The following is a 17,321-nucleotide window of genomic DNA, read 5'->3' on the forward strand; positions in this document are numbered from 1 at the left end:
GGGCCTCTCACTGTTGTGGTCTCTCCCGTTGCGGAGCACAGGCAGGATCCGGACGCGCAGGCTCAGCGGCCATGGCTCACGGGCCCAGCTGCTCCGTGGCATGTGGGATCTTCCCGGACCGGGGCACGAACTGCGTCTCCTGCATCGGCAGGCGGACTCTCAACCACTGCGCCACCAGGGAAGGGAATCCCCTCCACAGTACCCTTTCCTTGGTTTTCTCTCATGCTTTAGGATTCAAGTTAAGTGCCGCCATTTTTTCTTTGTCTCACCACCATGTCAATTCTCTCCACAGTATGTACCATTTATAATTGCGTATTTACTTATTCACTTGCTTATCTTTGTTTCCTCCACAGGCTCTAAGCTGCGTGCGACCAGGAACTTTGCTTTGTTCACTGTTTTATCTCTAGTACCTAGAATATCCCCTGTCACAGGGTAAGTCCTTAATCACTCCTGACTGAATCAATCAGTGAATGGGATATACAATAGGACAGTTTTTCCTCAAAAGTGTGCATATAACCACTGAGGAGATCTGTTTTTAAATGCACATTCTGATTCAGAAGATGTGGGATGGGGCCTGAGATTCGGTGTTTCTGAAATGCTCCTGCGTGATGTCAAAGCTACCAGCACCTTATTCACACTTTTGACTAGCAAGGCTAGAGGGAATATGAAAATGAGCGATAGTGGGGCTTCCCTGGTGGCGCAGTGGTTGAGAGTCCGCCTGCCGATGCAGGGGACGCGGGTTCGTGCCCCCGTCTGGGAAGATCCCACATGCCGCGGAGCGGCTAGGCCCGTGAGCCATGGCCGTTGAGCCTGCGCGTCCGGAGCCTGTGTTCCGCAACGGGAGAGGCCACAACAGTGAGAGGCCCACATACTGCCAAAAACAAAAAACAAAAAATGAGCGATAGTGATGTTTGTCCTGTAGGGAGGAGCTTAGGATCTGGTAATGGAGTTGCCTCATAAAGATGATCTAAATCACCACCACCATGATGACTTTCATTGCTATAGGAAGCAAGTAAGACCTAAAATTGTTTGAGATTGGGGTCGATGTTGACCTTACCCAAACGTTATACAAGACCAACATAAGGCCATGTCTAGCTATAACAAAATCATTCAAAGAGTTGTAATAAAATACAGAATTTACAAGAAGCAATTGGTAATTCAGTCTCCAGGAATAGAGATCCTTTATAACAAAGCAATATATGTCGTGGGACAGACAGATGAAAATCTGAATTTCACTTTGTCCTTGGGTAGCTGTGCAACCTTAAGCAAGTAATTTATATTCTCTGAATCTCAGTTTCATCATCTATCAATTGGGGCAAATGATACCCACCTTAGAGGTGTGCAGATGAAGTGAGGTCTCACATATCAGTTAAATAACTGTGCCTGGCATTTGGTACTCCTTAAAAATATCAGGTCCACCTGTTCCTTTCTTAGGTAGAAGACTATTTTCCTTATAACATTTATTTCCCAGGCGGTGAAAGAATTAATATTTGAATGTATGTTTGTCATCTTTAACATCTCAGAGGGAAAACAATTAGGAAAATAAATAAATATGTAGGTTAAAATCAGGCATTTTGGTCTAAATGAAAACCAGACCATGGATCAGAAAACTGAGTTCTGGTCCAGGATCCAACTCAAACTAAACGTGTGACATAGGACATATTATTTAACATTTCTGGGTCTCTGTATTATTTCTATATCATTATATACACTTTGTTAAATATGTTAATTATCTTCTTATGGGAAATCATTATTCTTCAAAAACATGTGATTTTATATTTCCCTTTGGAATATCAGTAATTTCCACAGAAATACTAAAATTTCAGAATCATTGTTAATTAAAACTAGGATTGGAAAACAGTTTCTTTCCTCCTAAAATCTCTACTAAACACCCTCAAACTATATTACTCAGTTTTAAAGAAATATATGAAGTCAGAGAACTTAAAATTTTACTTGGAGAACTTCCACACATTTTCACTGACAGTTGGAATTTGTTTTAGCTGCTCTATATGATCTTAAGTTGTCATAACAGAATGTTAACTTAAATGTGACTTAGAAATTCAGGAAAAAAAGAAAAATTTGGAAAAAATAAATCTTTTCCTTCGAAATAATTGTGATGTTTCTATGTAATAATAGAAAAAGTTAGTGAAAAAACTGCTTGGCTACAGTTGTGTCTCTATTTAAATGCTGACAAATGAATTTATGGGTTGAAAATTATTTTTATGTCTTTAACCCTTCTCTTCCCACTTCATTATAAATGGCTTTCAATTGTCGTCTGTATCTTTTTTTTAATGTACCTTGCCCTTATATCTCAATCTGCTACTGAATGTTCATGGAATTAAGCCCCTAGCATTATTTGAATTTAGGTAGACACTTCAATGTCCCTGGCTTCATTCTTTGCATATAAACATATTGTTGATATTCTTAATCACTTCTTTTTACCAATTCCTTACTACAAATGTCTCTTTAATCCATGAAAATCCACTCTGGTACTCTACAAAGACGGCAAATTCAAGTTTCTGCTGTGTGTGACACACCATTAATTCCACCAAGATACTCTGTATCTACTACGTTAACATTCACTGATGTGTTAATGTAATAATGACCCATCTGCTTCTGCTGTCTATGAGGTACTTTCTATCTATAGGGATGGAAATTAATGACAGAGTCTCTCTGAACTGCCTGATGTCAGAGCTGGGAAAGGTGTGAAGGGTATATAAGAGCTGGATTACTGGTTAGCAAGGCGGGGAGTAAATACTCCAGTGGATGCAAGCCTGGTGTTTTTCATGAAGCTTCCTTGTTAACAAAGGTATTTTCTGATATTGCTGACACTGAGACATTAAAAGGTAAGGAATTTTTTGTTGCTGGGCTAGTATTATTTATTTAGCATTAGAACAAATTTGGGATTAAATATATGGTTTATTTCAAAGAAGGGCTAAAGGGATAATGTTCTATAATATTAATTTTCCAGATTGTTTCAAGAGGGAAATTGGGTAAGGGAAAATTTTGAAAATATTTGAAAATTGTTAAGGGACTGCATAGATAAAAGTTATACAGCAGAAACTAACACACCATTGTAAAGCGATTATACTCCAATAAAGATGTTAAAAAATAAATTAATTAATTATTTTAAAAAGTAAATACAAAATAGAGAAAAAAAGAATAGTACATTAAGCTGTTCAACTGTTCCTTAAATTCTGTGTTCTTCAAAGAATAATGTCAGTCTGATAAATCTCTCTGATGAAACTTCTGACAGACAGGAATGGATAGTTCCAGTTTTGTCAGAAATATGCTGTTGGAACTTAGAGGAGCAAAGCCAAAACATGAAGCAAGAAAACCCAAAAGGTAGTAACTTCTGCTATACTAACCTGATTCTCAAACAAACTAGAGAAATTTAAAGCATATATGTTATATGAGGTGGAATTTTACTGTATGTATATATATATTTTTTTTTTTTCTCAGCTCTGGAAATATCCAAAACTTTTACATCTCTTTCTGGAAATTTAAATATATAGAAATAATAAAGGGGCAAATTAAATTTGCTAAGAAGTTAAATTTAGAAGCTCTAGTTAAAAAGCCATTTGTTCTTAGGGGGATTCTTTCTATATTGTTAACTGTTCTGTTAATGAAACAGAATTATAATTAAAATATTATTTTTCATGAGACTACTTCCAAGATGCTCTAAATGTAAATTAATACCTCCGAAAATGTTTTCAATAGGTAGCATGTGCATCAGGATTTTTTCAAAAAGCTTATTTGGAAAGGTGTCATTTCATTCGAATGGTAATGTTAAGGAAGTCTAAAACTTATGTAGGGTGAAAACGTTTGCAGTATTTATAACTTTCAAATGAAAAGCCTTTAAAACTGTGATTCTCCATTTATTTAAAAGATCCTTAAGTTCAAATTCATGCATATGTCATAAATAATATAATGAGGATTCATTTGTGCCTAAATTGGTTTTGATTCCATATAGTTTTGTAGAACTGAATTTATACTGTCTTAAAGACCAAGGAGAATAAGGTTACTTTTGAAAAGACTTTGCCTTAAGTCGTATTAGAACTCTTCTCATAGAATTATCAGCATCTTTTCTATTTTCCTTCCGGCTGTTTTTTGTTGAGATGGAGGTCTTTGGTGATATGGAAAGATTTCTAAAGCACCTAAGTATAATAAATAATAAGAATCATCAGAAGATTTTTTTCTTTTCATTTCAGGGCTTATCTAGTTTACAGGAGGGTCTTCTCAGAACTGACTGTAATTTTCAATTAGTTTTCTTCTGGATAAAAATAACTTTAAAACTGCCATGAAGTTTCTGGTATACTAGCAGAACAATTGAATGATGACAGGAAAATTAGCAATATTTCCTAGTATTTCTGTCTATATCTTGATCTTCTCTTTCATTAGATATACTCATTTGCTAAGTATTTTTACCCAGTATGTTTTTAAGGATATTCGTTTATTATGAGGTGAACTTTGCTCAGAAATAGAATAGTATGTAACATTATTTATTAACAAATTAGATATTCATGCTAGTCGTACAATCTCTTACTTTAAATTATTATTAAAAATACTTATAAACCATTCATCAGTTTTTTTCAGGAAACTGAATTTCCTGGAATCAGTATGGTGTGGTCATTTTCTTTTTAAGGGGGAGGAAGAATTTTATATCTTGAGCTGTTCAACCATGTAATATTCTATAAAGCTCAAAAAAAGCTGAGAAAGCCTATGTAGGAAACATCTCAAATTTTAAACACCTTTAAAAAAATAAAGCTGATGAAGATTTATTATTCAATGTCATTTTTTTCACAAAGTCAATCATCTCACTCGAGATCTTTTTCAACTTTTATACACGTATGGTATGGGATTAAGAGGTAACAGACTTTACAAACCATATCAAAACATAGTTATGTTACTTTACACTCATGAGTGTAAAGTAACATAACTATGTTACTTTACACTCATGAGTGTAAAGTAACATAACTATGTTACTTTACACTCATGAGTGAGACAAAAGGATCCCACATTTGCCTACCAACTTTTAAAAACTCAGTAGTAACTATCTGCCTGCCAGATAATCAGAGGGCAACCAAAAGTATAATTACATGGGTTTCATTCTGGAGTTACTAGGAGCTCCCTACAGGAACTCACACACCTCCACAGATAACTATTAAGACCTGGGATAAGGAATCAATTTTAAAACTCTTGAGGGAGTTCCCTGATTAGGATTCCAGGCTTTCACTGCCATGGCCAGGTCTCAGTCCCTGGTGGGGGAACTGAGATCCTGCAAGCAGTGCAGTGCAGCCAAAAAATTAAAAAATAAAAGCTCTTGAAACTGAGATGTTTTTAAAGAGAGGCAATTTAAGAGTTAACATTTGGCCTATAGTCAACATCACTGTTTAAACTCTCTTAAAGCCAAGAAGTTCCATGTGTGTGTGCATGTGTGTAAGTGGTCAGTAGTTTTAAACTAGTATTTGTTACTAGCTGGTGGGTTAGCTGGCAGGCCAGGTGTGCCTTGTAGTCAATGAGGAAAAAACACATGAAAATAGGAGTATGGTGCTTTTCACTAACCATTTCAGCCAACTTTTTCCATCTTAATGATAGTTTTGGGTGGAATCTTATATATCCTGACTACCATATTTACACGAAAAGTCCTGTTGGGGAAAGCAGGTTCACAATTATGAAACCAACAAACATAAAAGCTCTTAGTTTTTCTTTACAGTAGAATGATGGCCCTCTTAGCTAACTCAAGGAAGGTAATATTTTATTTAGAATAATTTTAAATCCTATTACAGACTTTGAGACCAATTATCAAACATATCAATTATCAGACATTTAACACATAGAGTATTTCACACTCTGCTCCAGGCATTTGCCAAACATATCCTGGAACAGAAATCCCTTTTTTTAAAAAAATAGTTCACTTTTTATATTTATTTATTTATTTATTTTTGGCTGCGTTGCTGCGCACGGGCTTTCTCTAGTTGCGGCGAGACGGGGCTACTCTTCATTGCAGTGGGCAGGCTTCTCATTGCAGTGGTCTCTCTTGTTGTGGAGCATGGGCTCTAGGCACGGAGGTTTCAGTAGTTGCAGTGCGTGGGCTCAGTAGCTGTGGTGCATGGGCTTAGTTGCTTCACAGCATGTGGGATCTTCCCTGACCAGGGCTTGAACCCGAGTCCCCTGAATTGGCAGGCAGATTCTTAACCACTGCACCACCAGGAAAGTCTCAAGAAATCCCTTTGAACCTTCTCAGTTTGATCCATATTTCCTTTATTGCTTTAAATTTATCAGTTTGAAGTGTTTGGGTCAAATTCCAATTACTGCTGTTTTTCAGGAAAAGTTTACCATCTTTTAGAATTGAATGTTCAGTGTATGCGTTACTGGTTCAATCCTTTAAAGTATTAAATCATTCTTTGGACATGCACATTGGCCATGTGTACTATACATGCAAAAGAAATAATTAAATAGATAATATGAATAAGACTGACATACAAACCAGGTAATTCAGCCCCAAAGTGGGTTTCCTTTGCCTGAATAATTGGTTTGTCAACATACACTCACATGCAACAGATACCAGTTCATTTAATGCTGAAAGGAAAGTTTTCTGTGTGGGAGAAGATCTGAGAGTAAAAACATAAAGTTTCACTTGCATTTTTAAAATATTTACTCTTAGGCTATCTCTATACAAACTATTAATGAAGTACTCCCCATACAAAATAAACACATTGAGATCAAAACCATTGCAATTTTGCCTCGAATTATATATATCCACTGGCTTCTGGATATTGAGTTTTTAGCCTCATACCTGTATCTCTCTCCTGCTCTACACTTAACGTAAGGTTAACCAATATTTTGGTTTCTGTGGAGCTGAGAACTAAAATATTTCCCTAGTGCTTCTAACAACCAGCAAAAAGCAATGTTAAAGTTGTGTCTATTTCCAGTACTATTATGAGAGCACATTAAAACAAAAGATGGTATAAAAATACAGAGTTGGGCTTCCCTGGTGGCACAGTGGTTGAGAGTCCGCCTGCCGATGCAGGGGACGCGGGTCCGGGAAGATCCCACATGCCGCGGAGTGGCTGGGCCCATGAGCCATGGCCGCTGAGCCTGCGCGTCCGGAGCCTATGCTTCGCAACCGGAGAGGCCACAACGGTGAAAGGCTCGCATACTAAACTCTGTAAGTAGAAAAGTTAAAATTCAAACAAATTATTTACAGTTATCATTTCTGACTTATCCATAATATTATTATACAGTTGTTCCAGGTGGCTGAAAGAATATGATGAATATTAATACCATTGACATAAAAAGCCTTTCTGTTTTAACATTTAAACCAATTCTATTATTAAAATTGTTGAATGCATAGGAACCTAGTAGGTGGCAGGAACATGGTAATCTCCATTTATTTAGGCTAATAGTAATAGAATTCCCACACTATAAAGGTCAAAGTGCCTGAACAGGTGATAAAATTGATTCCCTTGAGACTTTATAATATCTGGCATTTCTCTTAACACTACTAATTCAATGACCCCAGGAAACCCAACAAAAATTAACTAACACTACTTAATTCTTATTGGAAAGATGCAGGAAATGAATGTATATATATTTTAAGTCTACATATTCCAGATTACATATATATTTTACTTTCTAAGTCCTTTTTTAAATTGGGAAATAGATTAGTCAGTATTTAAAAGCATATAAGACAAAGGCATTATTATTATTATCTTGAATATATTCTGAATTTCCAAAGAAAGGATCACACTGGGAAATTCAATACTGACTATAATGGAGGGTTTGCTATATGATTTCCAAGCTGCATCTTCAAGGTGTCCAAAAGTTCTGTCAATCATCCAGATATTTGCAAATCAAAATATTGAATTATTAATGTGAAGATGTCTCCTCTACGTTTCATCAATATGAGATATTTGGTGTCACATACATGATAGCTGTACCCAATCCTGACTCCAGGTCTCTAACCTTCCATATTTGTTCGATGTCACCAGTCATCAAATGGAAAAGCGGGAATGCTACACCGCCACTTGTGCAACTCAACACCTGGAAAATTTTTTAGTTTGGTCCAGCAACAACCTTGGTGCCATTTTCTCACCTACCAAGGTGGGACCCAATACATACGGCAAGAGGAATACAGTTGAGATTTTAAAGAGAGAACCACTGAATTACTTACTCCCTTTACAGGTCAGTGCACCTCCCGTTCCTATTGTATAAATACTCTAGTGATTTGCTGTAGACTTTAACAGTGCTTCATTTCTGCAGTGAATACATGAATGTCTGTGTCCCATGTTTGTTGCCAGGACATATAAATTGCCATGTTAAGCATTGTTTTAAATTTAATACAAATTAAGATCCCATAATAAAAAGACAGCCTTTAAAAATGAAATATTTTGGCTGTAGATTTTTATTTTTAAAACATTTTACAAAGTCATTACTTTGGCCTGTATCTTTATGACCTGAGTTTGAGAACAAAGGAGAAAATGGTTCCTGGAAACTTGATAAATTGTAAACAAGTAATAGTAAAGTTCTGCTTATAAACATTAGAGAACCAGCAATTGTAAGTACACTTGTTAAGCAATCCCTTTTTGCATTAGATTTCTGAAATGAGATAAAGTGCTGCTTAAAACAATAAATTAAAACTTCTCCTGATTCAGTCAAAATATTTTTGTTTAATTCTGTTTTTTGTTGTACTTGCTGGTACTAAGAGGTAATTTAAAAAGCAATGTCCCTGAGGGTTTCATTGGGAGTTATCATCAGTGAGATTTTATTAAATGTACATGCCCTTTATTCTAAGTGGCTTTCAGCAAGTCTTAGTCATATTCTTACACAGGGTACTGAAAAAGCAATTTATGTTCCTATTAACTATGTCTTCATTTAGAAGACTATAGACTTCTGGAAATTATGTACTCCATGGCAACTTATTTTCATAGTTTAATTAACTGGACATTTCTGGCAGAGGTTCCGTGTTTGATGCCCTTTTTTTGGAAGGAAGCTGAAGTACTGAACACGAAGTGAAATGTTTTGCTTTAAGTCAGATTCTTATGCGGTATCTACTTTTCCCTGACTCTGAGTTTCATACTTTGGGAAGTAGCATTAACTCATTTAAACTGCTATCCTGCTGCATTATGCATTTCTAAAGGCACTCAGCTTTTATGTGAAAAAGAAAATAGAAAAAGGAAGCATCTCAATCTTAGTGAGAATCCGACTCACTGACTTGATTGCTACATTAAAATTTCCCCTTACGAAGTATGCCTTAGATCACCAGATTATAGACTTTGTTGTTGTTTTGTTTGTTTGTTGGGGTTTTTTGGAGTGTATAGAGACAGAAGATGTTATTTAGAGTGATTTTATGTCATGAATTGCATACTGAAATAAATGAGTACATAAATTCCTATTTGTGATGTTCAATTGTTAGCCTCTTTCAAAATGGATATGAGTACATTTTAAAGTGAGTAAGGTACAATTAAATTACAATCTCTTAAACTCACTTATTTAAAAATTTTCCCACAGTCGTCTACATTAAGTAACACCTTATTGCATCTCACATCTATATCAACTCCCCAATCTATCTTTCAAGCATTAATGAGATCTTAATGAGCGCATATGATATTCAAGGACATTGTATACAGCAGTACACAATTCCCAGATATAAAACAAGAAGAATTAATGTATAGTAACCTAACGACCTCTAGTGCTAAGGAGTTGGATAGAGTTAGGGTTACTATGTCACTTATTCCAACCAGGAGACTTTTGAGAAGGAAAGAGGTTATTACATTGATACAATAGACATTAAGAGTAGATGTTATTCTAAAGTTTACTCATTACATTTATTATCAAGGTGAAACATTTGAACAAATTCAGCATTAGTTCCTTAGTTGGTATTCGTAGGCCAGTAGGAGTCTAAATATATAAAGGTTGGGAATGCCTTATGCACCAAATACATCCCCTGGCTCCTCATAATTAAATAGCTTGTGAAAATAATGATTAGTTTTTATTTATTGATGTAACTGCAAATATAAACAGTAAGTTTTGGTGACTAAGTTTATCCCAACTCTTCTCATTGTGCCTGTGGTGCATGAAATCATAAGTACTCTTGAGTAAACTTCCAAATACTTATGTCCATGCTACAAATTGTATTTTATTGAAGATTTAGAAATAAAAATGCTTCTTATATCGATCATGTTGCAATACAGAGTCAGAACAAAGAATTTATTTATTAATACTGCATTTAGAACTTCTAGAAATTCTCTTTAAGCATTGTGAGAGGACATTCTGCAATAAGCCTCTTACTTTTCTGAAGCCTGAATATCATTACCTGGTAATATTATGCTGAGATGAAATAACACCTTTTGGTTAACAGTAGAAAAGTCTGTGAGTCTAAAGCTCCTTTGGCTGAGCGCAGGGAGAGCTTTTCATATAATGTAGGAGAAAGTATTCTTTTTCTACCCATTATTTTCCCTTTCACATACACACTACCCAAAACTATGGAAAAATCCATCTTCCTTGCACTCAGTGCACCTGTAGTAGACATTAGTGCTCACAGACATCCTCTCCTTCCCAAGCGTACAAGGGAGTATAGTTCTCAGACCCTTGCATTCAGGTGGTGCTATGTGGCTCATTCTGGCCAATGAAATATTGGCAGAAATGACGTGTGTCACATCTAGGTTGACACAATGGGTTAAAAAACCTATGTGAAAAATTTCAATCTTTCTCTACTCTGCCGCAGCCGTTGCTGGTGAGGCTTCCCTCTGGCTGGGGCCCTGAGTGACTCTCCTACTGACCTGTCTTGGACATGGAGTATGACCAAGAAATAAACGAAACAAAACAAAATAACCAAAGTCAGACTTTCATCCTATCTAATGAACCTACTTCTCCTCCTGACTCTATTATATCTAATAGCAGCATAGCCATTCTTCCACAGTAATTCAGCCTTGATATCTTGAAATTATCACTGATCACTCAAATTCCTTGCTCCCCACATTCAAATTAGTTACCAGGACATGTGTACTCTACGTCCTTGCTACTAGGATATGTCTCTTCTTTCTTCTCCCATTGCCAGTAAAGGAGCTCCAGCTTTCTTTGTGCAAGCCAGGATCTCTGCAACAGGCTGCTGAAATGGTTTTCCACCTCCGATATTTACTGCCATTCTATACATCGATACCAGAATAAGTTTCCAAATGCACATTTCTTATTATATCAGTTTTTCTATGCAAAAATTTTCAAAGGCTCGTTATTATCTACAAAAATACATCAATTTTTTTAGCCTATCATTCAAGTCCCTCCGTAAAGTAACCCCTATCCTCTTTTCAAGGGTTACCCCACATCATTTCATTTCTTATACATACACTCTGCCAAACTCTTTTTTTTAGTTGTTTCTGTTTAACTGATATCATCACATTTTCTCTTATTTTCCAGGCTCTGGCTCTTCCCTCCGTTCCCTCCAAATTGAACGAATGACCCCCAGTGCAGCCTTTTGAAATCTTTTCAATGACAAAGTCAAGAATCTTTCATCATTGCCCTACTGAATAAGATTTCTCCACCCACTGAGCTCTAACCACACTTTGAAGATATCTTTCAGATTCAAAAGAAATCTGATATTAAAGTATCATATTATTACTATTTTATTCATATTAAAATACTCTATTATAATGTTATATTATTGCTGTGTTATTTGTGTGACTGAACATTTCTCTTCAGCATTGCTAGATTCCTAACTAAGGGTGGAGACTGAAACTTAGTCATTCTCCATTTCACAAATTTCCTACTGCACAATCAAGAAGATTAAGCCTATCTACACATTCTGGAGAAAGTTAGGCTACTTGGGCATTTTCCATCTTCTGTCCTTGATATTGTGCTGGCATAGAGCTTAACTGCTCTTATCTTCTGAAAATAACTTGATATTTATTTACCACCAGCATCTTTTGGTTGACAATGGATTCAGCCAGCCAACCCCAACTTTTTGGCACCAGGGACCGGTTTCGTGGAAGACAATTTTTCCATGGAGTCGGTGGGTGGAATGGTTCAGGTGATAATGTGAGTGATGCGGAGCAATGGGGAGTGGCAGATAAAGCTTTGCTCACTTGCCTGCCTCTCACTTTCTGCTGTGAGGCCCAGGTTGGGGGGTTTGGGGACCCCTGGATTACACAGTTGTGCTTTCTAAATATATCATACAGCTTATGGAAGGAGCAAATACTATCATTTTATCCCAGGGGTGTTTTACCATGTAACTAAAAATAATTGATAAATTGCTATGGAATGTATCTTCATCATACCAGAACATATTAATTATGGTTTTCTTGATTTGAGTTACTAAACCCTTTGGGAAATGAATTCCACCTCCAAATAAACTAAACATAGTATTACACAATTAAATATTAAATTCCATAAAATAATTATTAAAATAAAAATTCTAAATTTTCATAACAAGTAAGATTGAGTAAATTCCATTAAAATGGTTTTTCTGGTGGAGTGGGACAGGAGCAAATGTTTCTCAATTTATTGAAAGAAAAGTGCTCTTCCATTTGAAAAATTACATATGCTAGCATATGTTCCTTCCCCCTTATTATTGATTTATAACATACATTTCATTCATGAACAAATTTCATAAACAAAATTCAAATCTCTGCCTATTGCTAAAACTTTGGAAATTTTAAAATTTTGATCATTTTTGTGTAAACATAGTAATATGCATTGGCCATTCATCTCCATGCTGCTCTTTAACCTACATTATTTGGACAGTATTTCCACCGACTGAAAAGTCTCTGCTTTGAAACATTTATTAATAGTGCACATTGAGATATCAAAGAACACAGTGAGTCAGAGTTCTGTGGAATTTCCAACAGAAGAAATAAAGACACAGAACACATTAGAAATTTATCTATGACGCTCAGACATGGCAATCAAACTTGAGAGTTCTGGGCAGTCAGGAGAGAAATGGATTAAGTATTCGTGCTGAGTAGGTTTATCATTTTAGGAGCCAAACAGGAGCTTAGAGTTTACATATTAACAGCCAGATGTTTTTCTGTGAGGCTACATGTGAATAAGTTAAAACAGCTATATCATTTGGCTTGCAATTAGTATCCTTAAGGTTAGAAAAATTGTCACACTTTATATTGTCTGGAATTAGGATAACTCTCAGTAATTTCTTAGAAAATTAAATTATGCTGTGACAGCTAGTCATGTAGCACATAGCAGCTAATGTTTTCCTCGTTATACCTAGGGAGGAATCCTTTATAATACAGTGATTTTTTTTTTTTTTTGGCTGCTAAAGAAATCACTGAGTGACAAAATCTGGTGGAAAATTTCATTGTGCTTCCAAGGCCCATTCTACTTCTGGGCATCTACTAATGACGTGAAATACACCTGTGCTGGGTTGAAGCAAACAATGGTAGCTTCTTTAAAAATTGCAATCAAATTCTTCATCTCTTCTTCATTGTATAGGTGGTGTCAATAGCATCTCTGATCATTTCAATCCTCCTATTTCTTCATGATGACAGTGTAGAAATGCTTATGAAGTGAAAAAAAATGAACAACAGTATGGACCAGAGATTTGAGTTTTGATGTATTATTATTGATCCAAAGTCTTTTTTATGTCTTAGAAAAGATAAGATATATACATTTCTCCTGGGACATGGGTAGGAAATCCTTCTCTTTCTCAGAGGAGGGAACCACCGTTTTGCTGCTTTTCACCATGCAGCCAAAGATGGGAGATTTGCATTTGTTCCACAGCAAAGCCCCTCGGGGGAAGTATGGGACAGCTAATGAAGGTGTATCCTCATTAGTGCCATGTGGTAGGAGGACTGTGTAGCCCGGAGTCTCATAGACTTGGGTGACTACTCTGAACCTCTGTCTCCTCATGTGTGACATGAAAAGAATAATAAAAAACTCAGAGATAGGCAGTGAGGATGAAATGAGATCGTGTCAGGGATGAAAATAGCTAAGACTTTGGCTGCAAATCTGCCCTGCAATAAATGCTGTTTCCTTCCTTTTTCCTTATAGAGGAAGCTTCCACTTTCTCCCTCTGATGTGGCATTGGATCACACTTTGTAAGGGGGCAGTAGCTGCCCACTGTAGAGGTCAGAAAGGTGCTTGAGGGAGCAGTTAATATGTTTTTTTAATAACAGAGACTCTACCCTACCTCTGAATGTCCCTATCTGTTTATCTATCTCAGCTTGTACTTTGTATGATTTAATTGGTACCCATTAATTGCTAAGCCCCACTGCCTTCCCATTCAGAGCTTCATTTATGGCAGGCTTACTATGTGTCAGATGCTATTTTAAACTCATTCACATGTATTTACTCCTCATAAAACCCTGTGAAATGAATACTGTTATTTACAATTATAAAGTAAGCCTTGGGGATGTAATTAACTATAGCTAATAATAATGTATTGTATATTTGAAAGTTGATAAGAGAGTAGACTTTAAAAGTTCTCATCACAAGTAAATAATTTGAAAACATGTATGGTGATGGACGTCAACTAGACTTATGGTGGTCATCTTTCTTAATATATACATGTATCGAATCATTACGTTGTGAAACTTGAAACCAGTTTAATGTTATATGCCAAGTATAGCTCAATAAAAATACTATTATTATTCTCTATCTTACAGATGAAGAAACTGAGGCTGTTTGACCTTGGGCAAATCACTTCACCTTCTTCTGCCTCGGTTTGTACCAAATACAAACCAAGTCCCATGGTGAAGCCGAGATATTAACCCAATTATTCACCATTCCATATGTTTGCTTAGCACCTAATATATGGCAGACACTCTGTAAAGTGCTGGGGATGCCTCAGTAAATCAGACAGACAAAATCCCCCATCCTCATGGAGTTTACATGCTAATTTGGCGGGGGGGGGGGGGGGGGGGGTTTACATGCTAATTTGGGGGGGGGGGGGGGTGGTACCAGAACTTTTAGCCACTATGTTATACCACTTCCCCCAATCCAAGGCATCTGTAAAACCTCTTATCTTCCTTTCACAACACTGTGAGGAAAACAAGAAATCAGGACAGAATTAGTGTGGGGGGGAAAAGTCATTATTTTCTAAGTACCATCTACATGCGCTTTATATATATTGTATTTTTAATCGTCACAAAACTCCATCAGGCAGGTATTGTTATACAGTTTGCTGATAGAAACTAAGGAATAAAAAATGGGCTGATACAAAAATTTCATTCTGTAAGAATAGATAAGAATGACAGGGACTTCCCTGGTGGTCCAGTGGCTAAGACTCCATGCTCCCAATGCAGGGGGCCTGGGTTCGATCCCTGGTCAGGGAACTAGAGCCCACGTGCCAAAACGAAGATATCCCGCATGCTGCAACGAAGATCCTGCATGCCGCAGTTAGGACCCAGCACAGCCAAATAAATAAATAAATATTATAAATAGATATTTTTTAAAAAAGAATGACAGGGATTTCTTTGCCTTCTCCTAACAAGCCACATCTGTCAAAATAAAGGATAGTATCTGTAAAAGAAAATGAGTTGACTTGTCTAAGATCACACAGTTAATAAGGGGCATTCCAAGACTGGATCCAAGGTTTATCAGACTCCAAAGCCCAGGCAATTTCTCTACTTCATGTCCAAAGAAAAAATCTTGTTTCCCTATTTCCACTGTGGCTTATTTTGTATAGTACTCTGCCAAAGCAGTTTGTCTGAGAACTGGACAAACAGGTCAGGCAAAAGAATAATGGTGCAAGAAATATGTGTTCAGAATATGAAGAACTTTTTGCTTTTGCTTTTGAGGATAACAATCTTTACCCAGTATCAGATAGCTTTGTCTTACTTTATTGTGTATTTTGTTTCAAGTGAAAGAAAGTTTGAAAAATCTAATACCCTTATTAAAAATTTCCAATACTGAAAGATCACTTGTAGCTTACCTTTATCCCCTCTCCCAAATCCAGCTGAGATTTTCATATTGACTTTTCTTTTTTTTTAAATTGAAGTATAGTTGATCTGTAATGTCGTGTTAGTTTCAGGTGTACAGCACAGTGATTCAATTTTTTTTTTTTTGGCTGAGTTGGGTCTTCGTTGCTGCGTGCAGGCTTTCTCTAGTTGCGGCAAGCAGGGGCTGCTCTTCGTTGTGGTGCACGGGCTTCTCATTTCTGCGGCTTCTCTTATTGTGGAGCACGGACTCTAGGCACACGGGTTTCAGTAGTTATGGCACCCGGGCTCTAGAGCGCAGGCTCAGTAGTTGTAGTGCTCGGGCATTCAATTTTGTATATATATATATATATATTTCAGACTTTTCTCTTACAGGTTATTATAAAATATTGAGTAGAGTTCCCTGTGCTATACAGTAAGTCCTTGTGGGTTATCTATTTTGTATATGGTAGTGTGTATCTGTTAATTCCAACCTCTTAACATATTGACTTTTCTATTGAGACTCATTTCTTTGTTCTATATACAACTACGAAAATTTTCTTTTATGGTTAAGTGAAAATTCTGCCAAGTGAATAAGCCCAAATCCTGTAGGCAGTCCATGAAGGTCCTTCCCACGGAACTTCAGATTACTTTTCACACCTCACACTCGCCCACCTCCACACCCTTGCTCACAGAATTTGCTCACCTTTCGATATTCTCCCCTCACCCTCTGGGAGTCTACACCCAGGTTCTGTTCAAATGCCACAGTCTCCAAGGAGCCTCTCCTCTGAATTTACATAGACTTTTATCTGTATTATTCTGCCGATATCAGTGTATTGAAACATTCACTCAGTCACTCAACAAATGTCCATTGAGCTCATGTTGGTATTCAATACTATTTCAGTGGCTGGGGTTTAGAGCATACCTTGAAGAAGTTTACACATTTACCTTGTATTTTGGTTATGTATATGCACAGGTATTATTTCCTCACTAGCCTGAAATCTAGGACAAGGGTATGTGAGTTACTCCTGTAATCCCCACAATATGTAATTCCAGTCCTTGCACATAGCACATACTCAATAAATACTGGTTGAATGAGTGTGTTCCTTGAATAATGAACAAGCAAATGAATGAGTAAACTTTAATATAAAGTTCTGATATCACACAGTGATGAAGTTGATAGAGTGTGACTTCTTACACTTCCTTTGTAAAACAAAGATGATAATTGTAGGGTTTTATTAAAGACTAGGAATGAAATACGCAAAGTATGTGGCACAATTTTGGGGTTCAGTCAGTGGTAACTATTATAGCCATGATAACTGCACACAAACAGAAGAATGATATGGTATCACAGTGGGTACTTTTGTTATTGATAGCAAACCAGAAGGATTTAAAAAGCGGTGGGGGGGGAGATAAAGGTGGGTAATAAAAGTGGGCGGAAAACGATGTAGGGAA

At 36.6% G+C, this 17,321-nt stretch overlaps 1 pseudogene; it reads left to right on the forward strand.

Moving 5' to 3' along the window:
- The window catches only part of LOC103079461 (small nuclear ribonucleoprotein-associated protein N pseudogene), a 37,788-nt pseudogene that overhangs the window by 1,275 nt on the left and 19,192 nt on the right, over positions 1-17,321 (forward strand).

This window comes from Lipotes vexillifer, unplaced genomic scaffold (genome assembly GCF_000442215.2).
Source record: "Lipotes vexillifer unplaced genomic scaffold, Lipotes_vexillifer_v1.1 scaffold135, whole genome shotgun sequence".
In the NCBI taxonomy this organism is placed as follows: Eukaryota; Metazoa; Chordata; class Mammalia; order Artiodactyla; family Lipotidae; genus Lipotes; species Lipotes vexillifer.